Below are 8,589 nucleotides of genomic sequence, written 5' to 3'. Positions count from 1 at the left end.
AAAGGGTAGAGAGGAGACTTCATCAGGATCAATCACCTTTATTCACAAATGCAAAGCTGAAAACAATTCAGCAGGTCGTCTGAGAGCATGGGCCTTGGAGTCTAAAAGACTCAGTTTGAATCTGTTCTAATCTCTATTAGCTTCTGTGACATTGTATAAATCACTTTTCACCCCTGGATCTCAGTTTCCTGTCTGTCAAATTAGAATGAGATCTACAGCTACCTCATGGAGTTGAATTGACATAAGACTGATTAAGATAATGCATATAAAGCACCTAGCAAAGAGCTTGTACAGAGTAAATACTAGACCAAAGTAAGTACTGAAAAATTATTAATATTACTAAGTATCTAATCCACTAAAATACAGTATTATAAATTATCTAATTCACTGAGGCCCCCAAGAAGGTAAACGACTCCTTTAAGATCACACATCACAATTTTAAGTTAATGGCAGAACATGAACTTCCTTTCACTAGACATTCACTTCATTTAGCATTTTTTTCGCTGAAACTCTACTTAGCCCTAGGCACTGAGCTAAATGCTGAGAATGCAAAGATAGATGAAACAAGGTCAATAGCCTCAATAGACATACATCATTAAAGGACATGTACCATGTATGTAAATAATTAAAAATTTGTTTATTTACATCCATGTCACCCTGAACGTGCCCAATCTCATCTGATCTCAGAAGCTAAGCAGGGTTGGGCCTGGTTAGTACGTGGATGGGAGACCACCTAGGAATAACAGGTGCTGCAGGCATTAAATAATAATTAATTATAATAATAATAATCAAATAATAATAATAATTAAAGTTTTGTAAGGGAAGTAATAGAAGTACATAAAAAGAACAGACTTAACTGGAGTTAGTCTTTCTCAAATAAAAGGAGTTGATAAGAGACTCAGTTTTGAAGGGCACCAAATAGTCAAAGTTTAGAAAATAAAATTCTAGAAAGAAGAAAGAGCATGCAAAAGATATGTGAAATACATGGAAGTCTGAAACTGCATGGTTCACATAACAAAGATTTTTATCTTAATTAATTTAATTTACTAAAGCACAAAGTATGAGGTTGGATTAGAGGCAGCAACCTTCCAAAATGCTCTCTAGCTCAGCCTCACTCTGGAATCCCATCTATGATGCTGTGATTTATAATAAGAAATATATATTTGTTCTTTGTTCCTGTTTCTGGCACAGAGCTCCTAAAATGCTTGGAATTTGTCTTTTGTTATGTTAATGAGGTGATTTTTGGAAAGCACCTAGGTATAAGGGCTGGTTGCCAGAAGACCAACCATGTGATTGGAGGATTGGAATTTCAGTCATAGCCCCTGACCTCCCCTGAGGGGAAAGGGGCTGGAGATTTATTTCAATCACCAATGAACAATGATTTAATCAATCATACCTATATAATGAAGCCTCCATAAAAGCCCCAAAAGATAGGGATTGGAGACCTTCAGGGTAGTGAACATGTAGAGATTTGGGGAAAGTGGCATCCTGTAGAGGGTATGAAAACTCAGTGCTCTTTCCCCATACCTTAACTTATGAGTCTTTTTCATGTGGCTATTCTCGTGTTATATACTTTTATAATTAACCAGTAAGTAAACTGTTTTCCTAAGTTCTGTGAGCTGCTCTAGCAAATTAATCAGTCTCAAGGATAAGGTCGTTGGAACCTCCAATCTGTAGCCTGGTAGGTCAAAAGCACAGATGATAACCTGGGTTTACTACTGATGTCTGAAGGTGGAGGGGTCAGTAGTCTTGTAGGGCTGAGAACTTAACCTATGGGATCCAGTGCTATCTTCAGGTAGTGTCAGAACTGGGGTGAACTGTTAGATACTCAGCTGGTGTCACAGAGAATTGTTTGGATGTGAGGGGGAAAAAAATCAACTCATTGAACTTGGGAGCAGAATGTTACCATCTTATACCTTTCTCTGCCTTTTTCTGTGCTTACCCAACTGGTCTCATTTCAGTTCCATGAAGAATCTCCCTTCTTTGCTTCAAGGCATTTGCCCTTCCTTGCTGGCTCTTTAGCTGGGAATGCTCATAGCTCAGGGTTTTTATGGCTTTCTCCTTCTCATCCTTAAAGTCTCAGGTCTCAATGTCACCAGTTCAGAGGGCCTATCTATAACTAAATTACAAAGAAAGACCACCTTACTACTCGCGTATTTTCTGTCATATCAACAAACATTTTTCCCTTCACAAAACTTATCAAACTCTGTTATTATATTTTATGTGTTTATTTATTTTGATGACCCCTATTACATTGTGAGTTTTTTAAAAATAGAAGTCTTATTAAGTCTCATTAGTATTGTATCCCCAATACCTGTCCCAGTGCCCAACATATAGAATATTTAAGATATATGCATTGAATGAAGGAAAGGTGGGATTTAGGGGCAGTATTTTATGGAAAGGATAGAAGTAGGGCAAGAAATTTGCATTTCCCCACTGGGTGACAAAGGCATGGAGTCATGCAGAGCTGGGCTTGAATCCATATATTACCTGTTTGTCCTGGGGCATATTGTTTATCTTTTTGGTACCTACCTCAGATTTCTTATCACTAAATAGGGGTAATAATACTTTTAGAAGGTTTATAGATTGGCAAGAGACTATTTAAATCATCTTAAATCACCTAGGTCAGTACTTGACCACTTCACCTTCCCAGAGCTCAATCTTAAACCTCACTTTATGACTTATAACAAGACCAACTCTAAGGGGAGGAATGTATGATTCGAAAGTCCCCATAAGGATCATTGGACCATGGGGCATGACATGAGAGAGTAATTTCATTTATGGTCAATCCTGTAAATAATTACTGTATCTGAAGCTATTAAGTGTATTCCTAAGGAAAAAAAATTGATATGTTAGGGAGGATAATTTTCATGGAATGATCTATAGGTAGTAACAATCTGTGATTCTGACCCAGGTCATATTCAAACTGATTAAAGAAACCAAACATATAACCTTCCAGTATCCTTCTTGCAGCTCAGTTTCCTGCCTTGTTAAATATTATCATTAGTCCAGGATACTCACTCTGGTTCACCCCAACTTCATCTATTGATTGTAAGATAACCTTTCTTGGTAACTGAGCAGGTGCTACTTGATACCAAGGATGCGTGGAAAGAAGCAGCATTTATCCCTGCAGTAGCATTCTCATTAATCATCTAGACAAGACATGGAGATGATGCATTCTTTGCTGTTAACAAGCGAAGACAAGGCAGGCTAGCTATAACCAGGACTAGGTGAGTGAAACTGTGAGCAACTCACAGTGGGTTGTTTTACCTTTCTCATGGTTCCCCCCACCCCACCCACACAACACACCCTCACTGAAAAGTTTTCATTCATTTGTAACACTGCCCACATTGTTCCTGCTTGACCAAGTTTGACAACTACCACCACTTTCTGAGAGATTTTCTTTCCCTCTAGTGCCTTCTATGGTCACCTGTAATGGAGGATGACGAGCAATTCTTTCCTCTTCTCTCCTCATCCCAACCTCTACTGCCTCCACCCAAAATAAATTGTTACAGTCATGAGAATTTTTTATTAAACAAAACCAAAAAAAGCACCGTGACCACAGAACTGTGACTAATACTGGAATTTAGCAAGAAGTCAGCTCTGGTTTCATGAGGCTACATTAAGAGTTTGGGAACATTTTGCTACTAAAGCTGATGATGAATGACTCAAGGAAGAAAGGATTGCTATTTCTAATGCCCTCTTCTCTTCTGGTGTCAGTTTCATGCCATTGGTAATGGGGAGTGACATGTAGGCATGTAGCAAACTGTCTCCTTGACTGACGAAGATAAGCTACTATCATATCTGTCCTGGCATCAGAGAGCTGCTGGTTTGTGGCTCAAATTTAATCTGAAAAGAGGGAGCTATCAGGAGGGATTTATAAATTATTCTACTTTCTCTATGTTTAGATCAAAGCCATCAACTCTCCCAAGAGGCTATAAGCAATGTACACTTAGCAATAAAAAGAATAATTCTATGTATTTGAGCCAATTCACTTTGATAATATTTTTTGTTTTACAATTTTAAACTTTCAGAAAAGTTACAAGAGTAATACAGAAAATTTCTGTATACTCTTTTCTCAGATTCACATTATTTAGATTTGCTTTATCGTTTGCTTGCTTGCACTATATATGTGCACCTGTGTTTGCATGTATATGTAATTTCTTATATCATTTGAAAGAACATTGCATACATCATGCCCCCTACCCCTATATACTTCAGCACGTATTCTCTAAAAACAAGAATATTCACTTACTCAACCACAGTACAATTATCAAAATCAGGTAATTTAACATTATTACATTACTATTATCTAAACCACAGATCATATTCAAATTTTATAATTGTTCCAATAAGATCTTGTACATTTATGACTTTAACATTTTTAAAAGTACAGGCCAATTATTTTATAAATTATCCCTCATTTAGAGTTTGTCTGCTTTTTGTTCACAATTAGATTTTAGATACATGGCCAGAAGACCACAAAAGTATTAGAAAAGAGGAGACAGAAGACAGAAGACTTTTGGAGCTTATAGAAAGCCAGAAGATATTTCTGATACCTACGACCCTGAAGAGAAATACGTCTTTAGATACACAGGGCACAGATGTGGTCCTCATCAGGGTATTTCTTTAATGGTAGGACCAAATTTATTCTGGACCAAAGGCTTTTCTGGACCTGCCTTGAAAAAGTTAAAAAGCAAGTTTCAAAAGGATCGAACTGGTTCTAAATAACTAGATTTCAAATAAATCCCAACAATATTTAAAAGAATATCAAAAGACCCAACATCGAACCATGAGAAGTTCGGAATTTTCTCATTCAATGAAAAATTACCAATTATGCAGAGAAGCAGAAAAATATGACCCACAAACAGGAGAAAGAAACAACCAATAGAAATAGACCCAGAAATGACATAGATGATAGAATTGATAGACAAGAGTATTAAAACAGAGAAATAAAATATATCAAAAATTTTTTTAAATCCAATATAGTCAGTATTATTATAATGATTGTATATATGGCCAGATGGGTGCTAGAATAATCCAGGGGATTGCTTCATGGATTGTATATGTCTAACTTATTAAAATTGTAAGTTAAAAAAAAAGAATGTATTTTTAAGTACAAAAACATACCTTTTGTCCTCTATTAAAGCTTAATTTTACAAAACAATACTATTTTTTGTAGGCGAGAAATACAATATGTAATTAGTAAAATTAACATTAGGTTAGACACTGTAGAAGAAAAAGTTAGTGAACCAGAACACACAGCAATAGAAACTAGCCACAATAAAATAGAGATTAAATAGACTGAAATAATGTACAGAAAGAACATCAATAACCCTGTAAGATAAAAGCACACATTCTAATATATGTGTAATTGGAGCTCCTAAAAGAATTTAAAGTGAGGAAGAAAAAATTTTTGAAAAAATCATGACAAAAAGATTTTCCAATTTTTTGAATATTTCATTTTATTTTATTTTTATTTATTTAAATTAGTTTCAAATATACAGTACATTGGTTAGACATCTATATAGTTCATAAAATGATACCCTCAATTGCTCCCTCCCTCCCCTGGCCCTCCACCTAGCCATCATATTAATGCTAACTGCATTCCTTCTGCCAGATGGGTGCTAGAATAATCCCACCCCTGTGAGCAACTATCAACTACTAATTTGTACTTCTTTAATCCTTCATCCCATTCTCCCAGCCCCTCAACCCCCCTCCCCTCTGTTCATCACCAAATTGTCCACTGTATTTGTGAGTCTGTTTTTGATTAGTTCGTTATTTTTGTTCTTTAGATCCGCATATAAGTGAAATCATATGGTATTTATATTTCTCTGTCTGACTTATTTCACTTAGCATAATAACCTCTAGGTCCATCCATGTCATTGCAAATGGTAGGATTTCATTTTTTAAATGGCTGAGTGATATCCATTGTATATATGAACCATAATTTCTTTATCCAATCATCTGTTGATGAGCATTTAAGTTGGTCCTATCTCGGCTATTGTAAATTGTGCTGTCATGAATATTGGGTGCATAGATCTTTACAAATTATTGTTTTGGTTTTCTTTAGATAAATACCTAGAAGCGCAATTGCTGGGTCAAAAGGTATATCCATTTTTAATCTTTTGAGAAACCTCCAGACTGTTTTCCATAGTGGCTGTACCAATTTGCAATCCCACCAACAATGTATGAGAGTTCCCTTTTCTCTGCACCCTTGACAAAACTTGTTTTTTGATTTCTTGTTGATAACCATTCTTATAGGTGTGAGGTTATATCTCATTGTGGCTTTAATTTTCATTTCTCTGATGATTAGCAACCTTGAGCATCTTTTCATATGTCTATTAGTCATCTGATTTCCTCTTTGGAGCAGTATCTGTTCAGGTCTTCTGCCCATTTTTTAATTGGATTGTTTGGGTTTTTTGTTGTTAAGTTGCATAAGTTCTTTATATATTTTGTATATTAACCCCTCATCAGATGTATCATTAGTGAATATCTTCTCCCAAACAGTTGGTTGTCTTTTTGTTTGCTGATGGTTTCCTTTGCTATACAAAAACTTCTTAGACTGATATAGTCGCATTTGTTTATTTTTTCTTTTGTTTCCTTTGCCTGAGGAGATATATCTGAAAATAAATTCCTGCAAGTAATACCAGAAAGTTTACTGCCTATGTTTTCTTCTAGAAGTTTTATGGTTTGGGGTCTTACCTTTAAGTCTTTAATCCATTTTGAGTCTATTCTTGTATATGGTATAAGTAGATAGTTTAGTTTCTTTCTTTGCATGTATCTGTCCAATTTTCCCAACACCATTTATTGAAGAGACTGTCTTTACCCCATTGTATATTCTTACCTCCTTTGTTATATATTAGTTAGTGTATAGGCATGGATTTATTTCTGGGTTCTCTATTCTGTTCCATTGATCGATGTATCTGTTTTTATGCCAGTACCATGCTGTTTTGATAACTGTAGTCTTGATAACTGTAGTTTTGATAACTGTAGTATGGTTTGACATCAGGTAGTGTGATACCTCCAACTTTGTTCTTCTTTCTCAAGATTGCTGTGGCTATTTGGGGTTTTTATGGCTCCATATAAATTTTGGAATTATTTATTCCAGCTCTCTGGTATAATGCCATTGGAATTTTGATAGGGATTGCATTGAATCTATAGATTGCTTTGGTTACTATGGCCATTTTAATGATGTTGATTCTTCCTACCCATGAGCACAGTATATGCTTTCCTTTATTTGTATCTTCTTCAATTTCTTTTTCAATGACTTGTAATTTTCTGAAAACAGGTCTTCTATCTTCTTGGTTAATTCGATTCCCAGATATTTTATAGTTTTTGATGCAATTGTAAAGTGAATTGTTTTCTTAATTTCTCTTTCTTAAAGTTCATCTTAAAGTTGGTGTATAAAAATGCACTGACTTCTGAATATTTATTTTGTAACCTGCTACTTTACTGAATTTATTGATTAGTTCTAACAGTTTTTTGGCGGAATATTTAGGGTTCTCTATATATAGTATGATGTCATCAGCAAATAATGAGAGTTTTACTTCTTTCTTTCCAATTCAGATGCCTTTTATTTCTCTTTCTGGTCTTATTGCTGTGGCAAAGACTTCCAATACAATGTTGAAGAGGAGTAGTGAAAGTGGGCATCTTTGTCTTGTTCCTGATCTTAAGGAAAATGCTTTCAGCCTTTCCCCATTGAATATGATGTTAGCTGTAGGTTTGTCATATATATGGCCCTTATTATGTTGAGGTATGTTCCCTCTAGTCCCACTTTGCTGAGAGTTTTTATCACAAATGGATGCTGGATATTGTTGAATCCTTTTTCTGCATCTATTAATATAATCACATGGTTTTTAACTTTCAATTTGTTAATGTGGAATCTCACATTAATTGATTCGTAGATATTGAACCAACCTTGTATCCCAGGAATAAATCCAACTGATCATGGTGTATGATATTTTTAATGTATTGCTGAATTCAGTTTGCTAATATTTTGTTGAGGATTTTTGCATCAATGTTCATAAGAGATATCAACATATAGTTTTCTTTTTTTGTAATGTCTTTGCCTGGTTTTGGAATCTAGGTAATGATGTCCTTATGAAAAGAGTTAGGGAGCCTTCCCTCTTCTTGAATTTTTTGGAACAGTTTGAGAAGAATAGGTGATAATTCTTCTTTGAATATTTGGTAAAATTTGCCTATAAAGCCATTCAGTCCAGGACTTTTGTTTTTTTGGGAGGTTTTTGAATTACTGATTATATTTCATTGGTGGTAATCGGTTGGTTGAGATTTTCTGTTTATTCTTGATTCAGTCTTAGGAGATTGTATGTTTCTAGTAATGTGTCCATTTCTTCCAGATTGTCCAATTTGCTGGTGTATAATTGCTCATAGTATTTTCTTATGATCCATTGTATTTCTGTGGAGTCCATGGTTATTCTTCCTCTTTCATTTCTGATTTTATTTATTTGAGTCCTCTTTCTTTTTTTCTGGATGAGTCTGGCTAAGGGTCGGTCAATTTTACCCTTTCAAAGAATCAGCTCTTGGTTTCATTAATCTTTTGTATTGTTTTTCTAGATTCTATTTCAT

General features: G+C 35.0%; 1 pseudogene; it reads left to right on the top strand.

The window, feature by feature from the left end:
- The first annotated feature begins 639 nt into the window (after nt 1–639).
- LOC118600679 lies at nt 640–758 on the top strand (annotated as a pseudogene).
- Nucleotides 759–8,589: the final 7,831 nt, after the last annotated feature.

This window comes from Rousettus aegyptiacus, unplaced genomic scaffold (assembly GCF_014176215.1).
Source record: "Rousettus aegyptiacus isolate mRouAeg1 unplaced genomic scaffold, mRouAeg1.p scaffold_m13_p_3, whole genome shotgun sequence".
Lineage (NCBI taxonomy): Eukaryota > Metazoa > Chordata > Mammalia > Chiroptera > Pteropodidae > Rousettus > Rousettus aegyptiacus.
Note: the sequence above shows the minus strand (reverse complement) of the source record. Positions and strands in the feature narration are given on the sequence as shown.